Raw genomic sequence first — 14,509 nt, forward strand, 5'->3', positions numbered from 1 at the left:
AAAACAGAAGGCAGGGAATTACTTCTCTCACTAGCAGACTATCCTGTTTGTGCAGTGTGGGTACACTAATGACATGGAAGTATATGTCTTGCCACCTCCAAATTCCTCCAAATGCTTGTCTTGCTGTGTTGTGTGGACTCTTAGTTGAGCAGAAGGTGTATGAATGAGGAGATAGACATTTTCCCCAGTTTAGCCAACTTCCCAAGTGGGCAGAGAGCAACATTCCCCCTTTCACTGCATACAATCAGACCTGGCTGTGTTATGGCAAGTGGGCTCAGGTTTTTTCCAGGTCTGACAGTGGCAGCACAGCCTCAGGACTCACTCTGACAAAACCAAGACAAGCACAAGATGAGGAAGAAGCTACTTAAAACAGTACCCACTAGTGCTCTGCCCTGCATTGTCTGCCCAGGGAGGTGGTGGAGTCCCCATCCCTGGAGGTGTTCAAGAGGGGACTGGACGTGGCACTTGGTGCCATGGTCTAGTCATGAGGTCTGTGGTGACAGGTTGGACTCGATGATCCTTGAGGTCTCTTCCAACCTTAGTGATACTGTGAGACTGTCTATTCCTGCCCTGCTACCTGACCTCTGGCTTGTCTGAAATCCTCCTGAGCTGCAGCTGTCCCAGTGCCCCAGCAATAAGCACCTTAGAAACTGACCAACTGCTGACCTGGCAGTGCTGTTCTGGGGGCAATTAGAGCAATCCTGTCACATTTCTAGGTGACTGGGTACGAACTTCTGTGGGCTGGGTGAACACCAAAACCTTAGCTCCAGCTAGGAAGAGAAAGTGTTTTCTGAGGTTTGTTTGGTGCAATCCCATTTAATTGCAAGGAAAGAACAAAGCCTTCTCTTTCTTCCCACAGCAAGAGCTGCAGCAGAGGCACGATCTCTGTTTACAGCTCAAGTCAATTTTCCTTTAAACACTCGGTATAAAAGCTCTTTTCCCTTTTCTCTTAGCTTTTCTTGAGGCACATTCCTGGCCCTTGTTTTGTCTGTGTTGTTGGCTTTTTGCTTGCCACCATCTGTCTGTTCCTTTGATCTTTTCATCCTTCTCCCAGAGACGCCCAACTGATCACAAAACAACGGTCAGCACACCCCTTCCACCCATGTGTCTTGCAGGTGCCCTTGTTTCGGCCAGTGATGTGTGCTGGTGGTTGGCATGAAGGCTGCGGTGGTTTCAGCTATCTGGTCTCATAATGATCTCAACTGTTCCTTACAACTGCTTTAGAGAGATTTTGCCTCAAGTGCTAATGAAAATGTTGATGAGAAATTGGACTCTTTCTCAGCAGCATTGAGAAACACTGAAAACACAGCACTCGAGGCTGTAGCAGGGGACAGCAGTGCTTTCATCTTCTGCTTGCAATCTGTGCTTCATCTAGTCATAAACTTGGTGCTCTTCCTCAAAGCTGTTGTGCCTTAGGAGTTTGAAGAAATGCACTTCATGTGTTTAAGTGCTACCATACTTCTTTTTCTGTCATTGCAAAGTTGAATTTAATTGTCTAAGGATGAGGAAATAATATCTAGGTCTAATATTGCTTCTCATCAGCCCTGCTCCTCTTAAATGGTCTTAAAGGTTATCCAGTAAATAATGGAATACATAGAATACATAGAAAAAATCAGATTGGAAGAGACCTTCAAGATCATCGTGTCCAACCCATCAACCAATCCAACCCACCTAAACAACTAACCCATGGCACCAAGCACCCCATCAAGTCTCCTCCTGAACACCTCCAGGGATGGTGACTCCACCACCTCCCCAGGCAGCCCATTCCAATGGGCAATCACTCTCTCTGTGTAGAACTTCTTCCTAACATCCAACCTAAACCTCCCCTGGCGCAGCCTGAGACTGTGTCCTCTTGTTCTGGTACTGGCTGCCTGGGAGAAGAGACCAACCTCTGCCTGGCTACAACCTCCCTTCAGGTAGTTGTAGAGAGTGATAAGGTCACCCCTGAGTCTCCTCTTCTCCAGGCTAAGCAATCCCAGCTCCCTCAGTCTTTCCAGTGCTGGGCATTAGGACCAGTTTGGGATATTTTAGGGCAGAAGAGGTTTTGTTATTTTTCTGGTTTAGCAAACCTGAGTTCTCCTAGAGCCAACATTTTTTCAGTAAGAACACTGACAAACTGGAAGGTGTTTCTTTGGGGGTTTCTTTGTGGGTTTTGTGGTGTTTGGTGGTGTTTTGGTTTGGGTTGGGTTGTTTTTTTTTTGAGGAAATCAGCAGGAATGATTCAATCTGGAAAATTTTCCTTCCAGAGAGAGATTGAAGAATTAACAGATCTCTATCTCAGTCTCAAAATGCTTATTTAAGGGCATTATTTCTTCTGAGAAGAAATGACTCAAGATTCATAACAGCAAAAGATTAGAGCTTTGGAACCCAAACATGGACAAAATTATGCTGGAAATATGGTACATGTTTTTAATACCAACATTCATTTGATGAATCCTTCTTACTGGGTGTCTTTCCAGTCAAGAATGAGTGCCTTTTCAGTCACTGCATGTTAGCAGCAGTGGGGAAGGCCAGGTGCAGGAGACACTGGCAGAGATGTTGGCCTAAACCATGCAGAAAATTAATAAGGTAGCAGCTGATAGCTTTTGCAGCCTGACTTTTTCACTGCTGCCTTCTCTTGTTCTTCCTCTTGCATCCCACTACCTGTGCTCCACCTGCTGCCTCTTGTCCTCCTTGCTTTACTTCCTTGCCAACACCATCCTTCTGCCCTGGCTTTGCAGTAGCTCTGCAACAGAACTGGGTAACACTATTGGCTTTTATTAGTTGGGATGCTAGTCAGTAATCCATTGGGATGCTAGTCAGTAATCCCTAAACTGAGTTGAAAGGCATCCTGTCAGGCAGACACACACCTTACTGGCAGGAAAGGCAACACCAAGGATTGCAAACAAGCTCTTCCCTAACCATCTGAAGGTACAGAACAGTCCTGATGGCAGGATTTAAACTAGCTCTGCACCTCTCTTAGCTCTTGTCTGCCATCAGTTTCAGACTGCACCTCAAATGTCTGCACAAAACAGATTCTTATCTGGTTCTGAGTTAGATAGAAGGATTATGGGTACCTATGGATTGACAGACAGCAAGCAGAGGTATCTGTGGCTGAGGATCAAGGGAGGTGGCTTAGGGTTGTTGTTATTTTCCCCCCAGCTGTCCATGGCTGTTTGTAAAACTGCACAAAATAACTTTTCAGAAACATGTTTGTGGAAATCTCTATGAGATCTGGAGCTCCTATTCTATGAGGGCAGGCTGAGACAGTTGGGGTTGTTCAGTTTGGAGAACAGAAGGCTCTGAGGAGACCTTATTGTGGCCTTCCAATATCTGAAGGGGGCCTACAAGAAAGCTGGGGAGGGACTTTTTAGGGTGTCAGGGAGTGATAGGGCTGGGAGAATGGATCCAAGCTAGAGGAAGGGAGATTTAGATCAGGTGTTAGGAAGAAGTTCTTCCCTGTGAGAGACTGGCACAGGTTGCCCAGGGAGGTGGTGGAAGCCTCATCCCTGGAGGTGTTTGCAGCCAGGCTGGATGTGGCTGTGAGCAACCTGCTGTAGTGTGAGGTGTCCCTGCCCATGGCAGGGGGGGTGGAACTGGCTGATCTCTGAGGTCCCTTCCAACCCTGACAATTCTGCAATTCTAGGAAGAGAGGACAATTCAGGCACAGAAACACATCCTGGCACACTTAGTGCAGATTAAGGGCTTTTTCTCTTTCATTTTGACCAATGGATACACGAGAGGATGCAGTACCCTCCATGAGGTTTCAGCTCTGATAAACCACGTTACAGAATCTAGTTCTCTCATCATCTGGTGAGACCTGATACGTCTTCAACGTTTCCACTGCCTTTTTGGACCAAACCCAAGAGTTAAGGACCTGGCAAAACAAATCCATGACTGAAAATGTGTGTGTTATTAGTGCAAGAGTGCTTTTGGCAGGCATGTATTTAGCACGCCTGCTCTGTGCTTTGCTGGCTCTCTGCTGCTGTAAACAAACCTGAAAGGGGAGGAAGATTTAGAAGCTAACTAATGAGCGTGAACACGGCAGAAAGGAAATGAAGATGAATGGTGACTGCCCTTGCTCTGCCTTATTAGGCAGCAATTAATTTTTCAGCTGATAAAATAGCTCCATCCTATCAGATCCCCGTGGTGGAATTAGAGAGTCGATACTTGGGGGCCCTTGTTTCCCAATCACACCCAAAGGGCAAGGCTCCCCCAGCCATCCGTGAGCCTCATCTGCCTTTCCCCATCCCGGATTCCTCCGTGCTGGCCTCAGGATCAGCATTCCCCCTAACTGTTCATCTGGGTGACAGTGAAGGATGTGGGCACTTGTGTTGGCTCTGCTTGACTTTGAAATGGAGAAAGTGGAAGGCTGGGCCTCGGAGCCAAATCTTTATGAGAAGTGGATTTTCACCTCCAGAGCAGCATTACAAATGATTTCCACTATGTAAGGGAGGGCAGTTATAACATCATGTATGCTTTGTCTGGAGCTGATTCTCCAGCTGTTGAAACAGTATCTTTTTACATTTAAATTAACCCAAAAGGCAGCCAACATCAAGCTCCAAACATGTAACATCTTAAATCTTTTAGGCTAGAGGCTGCTCTCTGAAAGACTGCTCTGAATCTAGAGCAACTCCAGTTTTGTGCCTGTGTATGTGAGATCAAGGAGCTGACTGGGGGCTAGTGATCTGTTTGCATGGCTGTGCCATCAAAGTACCTTCTCCCCAGTGCTCTAAAGATGTTGGAGATTAAAGATCATAGAATGGCTTAAGCTGGAACAGACCTTAGAGATCATCTCCTCCAACCTCCCTGCCATGGACAGGGACACCTCTCAACTAGACTCAGCTGCTCAAGGCCTCATCCAGCTTGGTCTCGAACACCTCCAGGGATGAGGCATCCACAATTTCTCTGGACAATCCATTCCAGGGTCTTGCCACTCTCATAGTGAAATATTTCTTCCAAAGATCCAGTCTAAACCTATTCTCCTTCAATTTAGATTAATTTCCCTTTGTCCTGTGGGTGGATGCTCTTGTAAAAAGTCCATCTGCAGCCTTTCTGTGGGTTCCTGTCAGTTACTGGAAGGCAGCTCTAAGGTGTGCCCGGAGTCTTCTCCAGGTAGAACAGCCCCATGTCCCTTATCCTCATATCAGCCCCTGGATCATCTTTGTGGCCCTCCTCTGGACTTGTTCCAACAGATCTTTGTCCCTCTCATGGTGAGGACACCAGACCTGGAGGCAGTATTTGAGGTGGGGGCTCAGCAGAGCAGAGCCAAGGGGCAGAATCCCCTCTCTTTCCCTGCTGGCCACACTGCTCTGGCTGTAGACCAGCCTTCTGAACTGCATGAGGGCACTGCTGGCTCCTGGGGAGCTTCTCATCAGTCAGCACCCCCAAGTCCTTCTCTTCAGGGCTGCTCTCAACCCTATCTGTACCCAGTTTATATTTGTGCTTGGGATTGGCCTGACCCAGGTGCAGGACCTTGCACTTTGACTTAGAATAGAATAGAATTAAGCAGGTTGGAAGAGACCTTGGAGATCATCCAGTCCAACCTATCACCCAACACCAGCTAATCAACTAAACCATGGCACCAAGGGCCTCAGCCAGTCTCTTCCTAAACACTTCCAGTGATGGTGACTCCACCACCTCCCTGGGCAGCACATTCCAGTGGCCAATCTCTTTGGGAAGAATTTCTTCCTAACATCCAGCCTGAACCTCCCCTGGCACAGCTTGAGACTGTGTCCTCTTGTTCTGGTGCTGCTTGCCTGGGAGAAGAGACCAACCCCCACCTGGCTGCAACCTCCCTGCAGGGAGTTGGAGAGAGCAAGAAGGTCTCCCCTGAGCCTCCTCTTCTCCAGGCTAAGCAACCCCAGCTCCCTCAGCCTCTCCTCACAGGGCTGTGCTCCAGACCCCTCCCCAGCTTTGTTGCCCTTCTCTGGACACCTTCCAGCGACTTGTTGATGAGAGACATGATTGGTAAATAAAGAAACAAGCAGAAGGTGGGGGGGAAAGCTACACCCTTCATTTATGTCTGTTAAAACCAAGCAAGGGAAAAACTTTTTTCTGGGACATTTGCTTTTTATCAATCACAGCAAAACTCAAACTAAGTTGGCAGAGTATGATTAAAGAAAAAAAAAAAAAGCTGTTCCTTAAAGAGAGAAATATCCACAGAGGTTTTCTTGTGAAGCCTTAGAGAGTGTGTTTTGTTCATGCTCCTTTTTTTCCCTTGCCATCATGTGTAAATCTTCAGGTTTTATGGAAGACAACTGATAGAAAGATTGTTCCATTGCACTCCCTGATATCTTAGCCTGGCTTTGTATGAGAAATCCTTGGGGCACTTGGTGAGAGATTGTTGGGTTTGTGGTTTGGGTTTTTATTTTCAGTGACAGAGGGGAGGGAAATGGAATTGAAATACAAATACATAAACTGAGAAAAAAAGAAGTGTCTGTGTGGATGAGAGGAGCAGGAGGGCTCTGCTTCACGCTGCTCTGCCTCAGAAAGAGCTGAAGGGACTTTTCCAACAATTCCCACATATCACGCACTGTTCATGCCTGGATTTGGACCAACCATGGAAAGGATCATTCCCCAAAGGAGAATTTGGGAGGCTGTTAAATAATGGAAATCTGCCTATTAACAGAACCCTTGCAGCCTGCTCTGAATGAAACGCTGCCTAAGGGAAGTACTTTGTCGGTAAGCAAGGACATTGGAAGTGAAGCACCCAGGTGATGTGCCTCTGCTGCTCCTGCTGTGTGGTATCCAGCCTGGAGCCCCCAGAGCCGTGGGTTTGGCACATTTGCAGGCAGAGCAGTCCTGGAGAGATGTGTCTGAAGCGTGGCACAGCACCATGAATACGGACTGGCTTAGGTTCACCACCCAAGTGGAGTCTCACTCCCTTCTTGCCTTTCCTTCTTGGGCACTGCGTGTGGGGCTGGCAACACTCCTTGTGATCATCAGCTTCTGCAACAGATGACTGGAGCTTTGCTGGCAGTCTATCCAGGCATAGAATCACAGAATGGCTTAGGTTTCAAGAGACCCCAGTCATCTGCTCCAACCTCCCCACCACAGGCAGGGACACCTCTCAACCAGACTGATCTAGTTGAGGATGTCCCTGCTTAATACAGAGAGGGTTGGACTAGATGACCTTTGAAGGTCCCTTCTAACCCAGACCTTTGAAGGTCTCATCCAGCCTGGCTTTCAGCACCCTCAGGGAGGGAGGCATCCACAACCTCCCTGGGCAACTTATTCAAGAGTCCTACCATCCTCATACTGAAGAACTTCTTCCTAAGATTCAGTCTAACCCAGTTGCTCAGCTTCAAACCTTTCCCCATTGTCCTATTGCTGTACACCCTGATGAAGAGTCCCTCTGCAGCCTTCCTGTAGGATCCCTCCAGGTATTTGAATAGTGAAAGGAGCATAAATCCCATGTTCAGAATAATACTGGGGGGGGTTGAAAAGGTATGTTCATCTGTCACACACCTTAAAATAAACTGATCACCTCAGTTCCTGGGGCAAAGGAAAATCATTATCTCTTGTTCCTTAGAGAAGAAAATCTCCCTTCTAGGGTGAGGTTTCCACAAGTACAGCCTAGAGAGCATAATTATGTATTTATGCATCAGCTTTCCCATTTTCTGTCATTTCAGTAAAGACAAGGGAGCAATGGGCTCACTCAAGCCCCTAGTAGTTGTATTTTAGCAACTCTTCCATGCAAGCTCCAGCATGCTGCAAGACAGCCTCATTCATGTTTTGCCTCAATGACTTGCTTTGTTTGTTAAATGGTGAGATTCTGATCTGGTTTGTAACATGGGGGGGGAGGGGGGAGAAAAAAGAGGAGGCAGTCATCCTCCCTTCTCATTCCTTTCCACCTCCCAGATCCTTTCTTATCTTTTAATTTAGCAACATGAAATGAAATAGAGGAGACTTGAATCCACAGGCATGGTCTCATTGGTTTCAGCTTGGATTATGATTGTAAGATGCAGCACAGGAGGTTCCACCTCAACACAAGGGGAAACTTCTGCACTGTGAGGGTCACAGAGCACTGGTACAGGCTGCCCAGAGAGGTTGTGGAGTCTCCTTCTCTGAAGACTTTCAAGGCCTGTCTGGATGCATTCCTCTGTGACCTAAACAAGATTGTATGGTCCTGCTCTGGCAGGGGGGTTGGACTGGATGATCTCTTTGGGTCCCTTCCAAGCCCTAACATCCTGTGAGCCTGTGATGACCTGCAGGTTTGTGTGTATAAACAGCAACACTAAACCCAAAATTATTTCTGGGCCAAAATCCCTTAAGCAACAGGACAAGTATGGTGGTCATAAACCAGACCAGGATAGCATGATGTTAGAAATTCAGATGGAAGTGCACTTCTGTGTACATTAAAACTGTCACTTGTTAAAAATAGATGAGCCACTAAGCTGTATTCTGTTTGATTCCTCTTACAGCAGTGCCACACATAGATACCTTGGCTCTTCTTTTCTAGAGGTGCACATGCCAAGAAGGCCTGGCCAAGAGTTTAATTCTGCAGTGCAGTTTGCCTTCCATCCCAGGGAATCCCTTGGCAGCTAGGGATCCAAATGATGTATGTGCAAGTGCAACTTACCCTCCATCCCAGGGAATCCCCTGGCAGCTAAGGATCCAAATGATAGATGTGCAAGTGTGAATGGCCCTGCCTGGGGCCACTGCTCTGTTTGCAAGAGTCTTCTGCAAATGCTCAGCTGTTGCATATTTTCTCATAGGGTTCCTCTTGTCTGGGATAAAGAAACACAAGAGAAAGCTCCAGAAGAGAAGGGAAAGCCAGGCAAAAGAGAGCACACATAAAGCAACCTCTAACAGTAAGTAACACATCGAGGTAGTATTCATTCTTCAAACGTTTGCTGTTTGTTTGTATTGTTACAGTGCTGAACGACCAGGACTACTTTGTGCTAAACCTTATATAGCCTTAATGAAGAGCCTAAGCTTCAGGGGCAGGCCTGTCTGCCTCTACATTTATATTTGTTGGCTTTGTATCACTCATTTGACTCTGGAATGTCACAGCTTTAAAGGAAATCTCATCCAGCTCCCTTCCTTTCAGACCTCAAAGTCCCAAGAGCTCCAATTCAAATCTTCTCCTGTGCATTTATTGCTTATTAAATGAGATACAGGAAAGGATTCTAATTCAGGCTGCAAAGTTCTACCTTCAAAAGCTAGGAAATGCCAGATTAAATATGTAATAGCAATTCAGTCCTCTTAGGGATTATATACATAATGATACAAGACAGCATTTTTCCTTTCCCCTGGCAACTCTGCTGCATTCAGTGCTGGCAAACAAATCAATGCCATGGCTCAATGTTCTGCTTTAGTCAGGTGGCTGAATGTATGTTTTATGCCTCCTTTTCTGCATCCCAGTCAAAATCCTGGGTGAAAACTGAACATTTAGCTCCTCAGCTTTCTGTGGTGCTCTTTGTTGGTGTATTTAAGGGCTTCAGGAATGTTTCCAAGTTTTGCTTCAGAAAAATCCCTTGGGATGATTCTCTTTTTATATAACAGGTGAAAAATGATGTAAGGCTGGAACATTGCTCTTGCCAGATGGTGTCATGGGTGGGTGCTCACTTCAGAGAAACAGAGGAACTGGGACACAGAGGTAAACTTCCAGTGTTTGGAGGCAAGTGTGCCACCAGGGCACAACCTTCTTGCTCTTCCCTGAAATCCTAGCTCTTGACTATCCCTTGGTGCTCTCTTCACTTCCCTTGTCTTTTTTCCTTGGGCATTTCATCACACTACAAACATCTTCCATTTTTAAGCTTTCTTTCCTGAGCTCCCAGCTCAAGGGACAAATCATCCTCCTCATCATGCAATCTCTCCCATTGCCATGGCTCTGCTTGACATCTGCAGGAAAAGAATGCAGCTGGGATCTTGACAGGAGGGCTCCACAGCTAGACCAGACTTCCTGCTTTCAAAATCACTGTCCAGGAGTGAAAGTGAGTGTCATCAGCATCCAGCTAACACTCCAGGGCAGGAACCAAACTTCTTGCAGATAGTATTTCCTCCTTGTAAAATTCCCACCATTTCCAAGGGATCTTTTCACTCTTCACTACTGTAAAAGAATAAAATTAAATAGTTGTCCTTCTCCTCCACCACTTTACACAAAGTGCAGTGCCTAGTCTAAATTCTGAGGGCAAAAACAGCAACAGCAAAACAAAACCCAAACCCCAAACCACAACCAACCACAATCAATCAATCAATAAAAAGTCAGCTTCCTAGGTTCTTATCTAAGAATTGGAGACTCATCATCCGTGTCTGAGAGTGTTTTAGGTATCTGGTGATCTGTGGCTGCTGCTGTAAGGTTCACTTAATTTTCCAGTGCCAGGTGGGATGTGTGATAAAGGAACAACAGCATGAAGTCTGCCAGGGTGAGTCTTTAGTGCCTCCTGGGCATGCTGGATCTCTGTCACAGGTTCACAAATTGTATTGGGTTGGAAGGGCCCCTCAAAGGTCATCTTGTCCAACTCCTTTGCAGTCAACAGGACACCTCCAACGAGGTCAGGCTGCCCAGGGCCACATCAAGTCTGATCTTGAATGTCTCCATGGACAGGGCCTGAACCACATCCCTGGGCAGCCTGTTCCAGTATTTCACCACTCTCATTGTGAAAAACTTCTTCCTGATGTCCAGCCTGAAGCTACCCTGTGCCAGTTTCAAACCACTACACTTGGCCTATTACTTCTAGCCCTCGTAATCAGTCACAGAATGGCTTGATTGGAAGGGACCTTAAAGATCATCTAGTTTCAACCCCCCTGCCATGGGCAGGGACACCTCCCACTGGATCAGGTTGTTCAAAGCCTTGTCTAACCTAGTCCAACCAGTCCCTCCCCAGCCTTCCTGTAGGTTCCCTTCAGATATTGAAATGTAGCTCCAAGATCTTCCCCAGAGCCTTTTCTTCTCCAGGCTGAACAGCCCAAATTCGTTCAGCCTGTCTCCATAGGTGAGATTCTCCAGCCCTTTGATCACCTTTGTGGCTGATTGGTCCCACTGGTCTGATACCTAACATAACATTTAGACCTTATCATCATTTTCCTTTTTACATCCAATGGTAATTTATTTGCATCCTACTACTTTTCTACTCAATCCGTGGAAAAATTTCCTAGGCACAGCCTAAAACTACCACACAGGAGTAACTTCAGAGTTGTTTCAGGGTGGTTGAGCTTTCAAACCCTATTGCTAGCTGCTTCTGCCTGCGTGGTTGGACTTCAGTTGGCATTTTTTTTTCCTCCAGGGGCAGATTTTTGTGCCCCTGTGTGACCAGAGCCTTGCTGTGGCTTCCTGCTCACATGCAGATCCTCCAGCTCTGCAGCTCTGCTGCTGGCTCTCCTCTCTCAGCCAGCCGGGCATGTGACAGCAGAGGGCAGCAAGAGACAGAGAAGATCTTTTCAGGAAAAAACTGGGTCAAGTTCCACTTTCTGGTATTTTTGCTTCCTGGCTCCAGTGGCTGCCAAGGCCTGCCCACAGCTCCTCTGCCCGCTCCCAGGCTGCGGGTGCTGTGCCGGCGGCTCCGGCAGAGCGCTGCGCCAGTGGGAACGGGGCCCTGCACAGCCTTGCTTCACCAAGTGGGTTAAAACAAAAAGGGAATCATGCTGATTTGGGAGACTTTGCCCAGTTACATGAGCACCAGATGGCATTTCATCATGCTCCTGTTGAAAAGCTCTGAAAGGCTGAAATTAGCTCTGGTGAGCTTTCAGCGCCCGGCAGAATGTATCACTCACTTTAACTATGAATAACTGATTTCTTATATAACATGAGAGCTGCTGGCTTGCATTCCTTCTCTCCTCAACTCTGCACATCTCTGAAGAGAGATGTATGATTGGAAAAGGAGAGGGCCACTGCTGCTATGGGATTTGTGACCAAACGGCACGTTTTCCTCTGCCAAAATGGACCTCTAGTCCTTGCCCAGATTGTGGTTAGACAAACAGAACCTGGGATAGCACAACTATCCTTTCACTCTCCTCCCAGTACATACCCTAAATTGAATAGGATAGGATAGGATGGAATGGAATGGAATGGAATGGAATGGAATGGAATGGAATGGAATGGAATGGAATAGAATAGAATTAACCAGGTTGGAAAAGACCTTCTAGATCATCGAGTCCAACCTATCACCCAACACCATCTAATCAACTAAACCATGGCACCAAGTGCCTCATCCAGTTTTATTTCAAACACCTCCAGTGATGGTGACTCCACCACCTCCCTGGGCAGCACATCCCAATGGCCAGTCTCTCTTGCTGGGAAGAATTTCTTCCTAACATCCAGCCTGAACCTCCCCTGGCACAGCTTGAGACTGTGTCCTCTTGTTCTGGTGCTGCTTGCCTGGGAGAGAAGACCAACCCCCACCTGGCTACAACCTCCCTTCAGGTAGTTGCAGACAGCAAGAAGGTCTCCCCTGAGCCTCCTCTTCTCCAGGCTAAGCAACCCCAGCTCCCTCAGCCTCTCCTCACAGGGCTGTGCTCCAGACCCCTCCCCAGCTTTGTTGCCCTTCTCTGGACACCTTCCAGCTACTCAACATCTTTCCTAAACTGAGGGGCCCAGAACTGGACACAGTACAGGTCAGGCTGGTGCAGGGTGAGAGCACTAATTAACTGTTAATTGCCTTTGGAGGTGAGAGTAGCTGCTCACAACTGTAGGAACTGAATCTGCCATCACAGCTGGTCTTCATACCTACCTGCAAGGCAGCATCTTGGTAGCAGGTAAACAATAATGGTACAAACCAGCTCTGTGGTCTGGCATGAGGAAGGGCACTGAGGTACAGAGGAAGTTCCATGGAAACAGGAGGAAAATGTTTTTCACTGTGTGGGAGATGGAACACTGGAACAGGCTGCCCAGGGGGCTGTGGAGTCTCCCTCTCTGCAGATATTCACAACCTGCCTGGGTGCATTCATGTGTGACCTGGCATAGGTGATTCTGCCCTGGCAGGGGGGTTGGACTGGATGATCTTTTGAGGTCCCTTCCAGCCCCTAACATTCTGTGATTCTGTGAGGTGGTTCCTCTGCTTACTTGCCCTTACAGCAGTAGCATGAACATCCAGCTTGTACACTGCCTTCAGAAGTGGTCTTGTTATCTGAAAGGTGAGTGGCCTTAAGTTCTCCACAGCATGAAGCTTGTCTGGTCAGATGAGTTATTTCTATGCTGCACAGACATTGCAAAATTCAGCATTAGCTTCATGTTAAACACCAGGAAAATAGTTGTGGAGGTTCCCTCCTATGTCATGCAAGAAGGCTGCAGGGGACTGTTTCCAAAGGGCTGTAGGGATAGAATAAGGGACAATGGTTTCCAATTAGAGACAGGAAGATTCAGATTGGGTGTGAGGAACAAATTCTGCACCATGAGGGTGGTGGAACGCTGCAACAGGTTGCCCAGGGTGGTAGTTGAGACACCCCATCCTTGGAGATCTTCAAGGTAAGGCTTGACAAGGCTCTGAGTAACCTGAGTAACCTGCTCACTGCAAGGGGGGGTGGACTGGATGACCTTTGGAGGTCCCTTCCAACCCAAACCATTCTATGATAAAAGAAAGAGTAGTTGAGCTTGTGGCCTTCCAAGAGCCTCTCTCCAGTTGTAGGGACAGAGATGCTTAAACATGGCAAGTGGTTGAGATGGAGTTGAGAACTGTGTGTGAGGGAGGACAGAGGAGGAGACAGAAAGTGGAAAACAACCTGAAGGAACTCTCACCTTTAATAAAAATGTGTTTGGAAGAAGAGAGCCCTTTTGACCTGTTTGTGGTTTCAATTTATTGTTAATAAGGTAAACTCAGTCAGGGCACTCTCCTGTAAACCTGTAGCAGAGTGAAGCTGTCTGGTCTAGTTTCACTGAAACTCAAGAAGTTCATGCTGGCTCAGATTCTCATTAATCAGTTACTGCTAAACATTGCTCTCTCTAAGTAATCACAAGCTGGCTAGAGTAGCTGTTTAATTTTTTACAGCTGCCACTGAGCAGTGTGCCCCTCTGCAGAGCAGGGGGCCAAACCCTGCCCCTTCTGCCTCTCAGCACTGAGTGGCAGAGTGGTAAGGGTACTGAGCATGTTTTGTTGGCATTCAGCAAATGAGACAGACCTCCTCTTCCATTCAGTGAAGCTATTCTTATCTTCTTATGTAATACACTCCTTCTGGTTTAAACACCTTCAGTTTGAACCATTTGCCACATAAATTCCCTATTTCAATGTTAAATGGGATTCTTTGATAAAATTAATTGTGTTCAGTGCTGCTGTGGGACCTGAGAACTCTAAAAATAGAAGAGGGCCAGTTACTGTCTAAAAGGTCTTCATTGTTGGTTTTTTCCCCCCAGTTCAACAGAATCAGGACTTGGGCCTGTCTCAGGGCAGTCTCTATGCTGAAGTCAGAGTAACCACAATCTTTTCATGAAGACTAGAGAAGAGAAGACTCCAGGGGGACCTTAGAGCTTCCAATACCTGAAGGGATCCTGCAGGAAGGCTGCAGAGGGACTTTGCCTAGCAATGTTTAGAGACAGGGCAAGGGGGAATAACTTGAAGCTGAAGGAGAGCAGGGTTAGACTGGAGGTAAG

The sequence above is a fragment of the Melanerpes formicivorus genome, unplaced genomic scaffold (genome assembly GCF_026170545.1).
Source record: "Melanerpes formicivorus ecotype bairdi unplaced genomic scaffold, bMelFor1.0.p_v2 SCAF_4, whole genome shotgun sequence".
Lineage (NCBI taxonomy): Eukaryota > Metazoa > Chordata > Aves > Piciformes > Picidae > Melanerpes > Melanerpes formicivorus.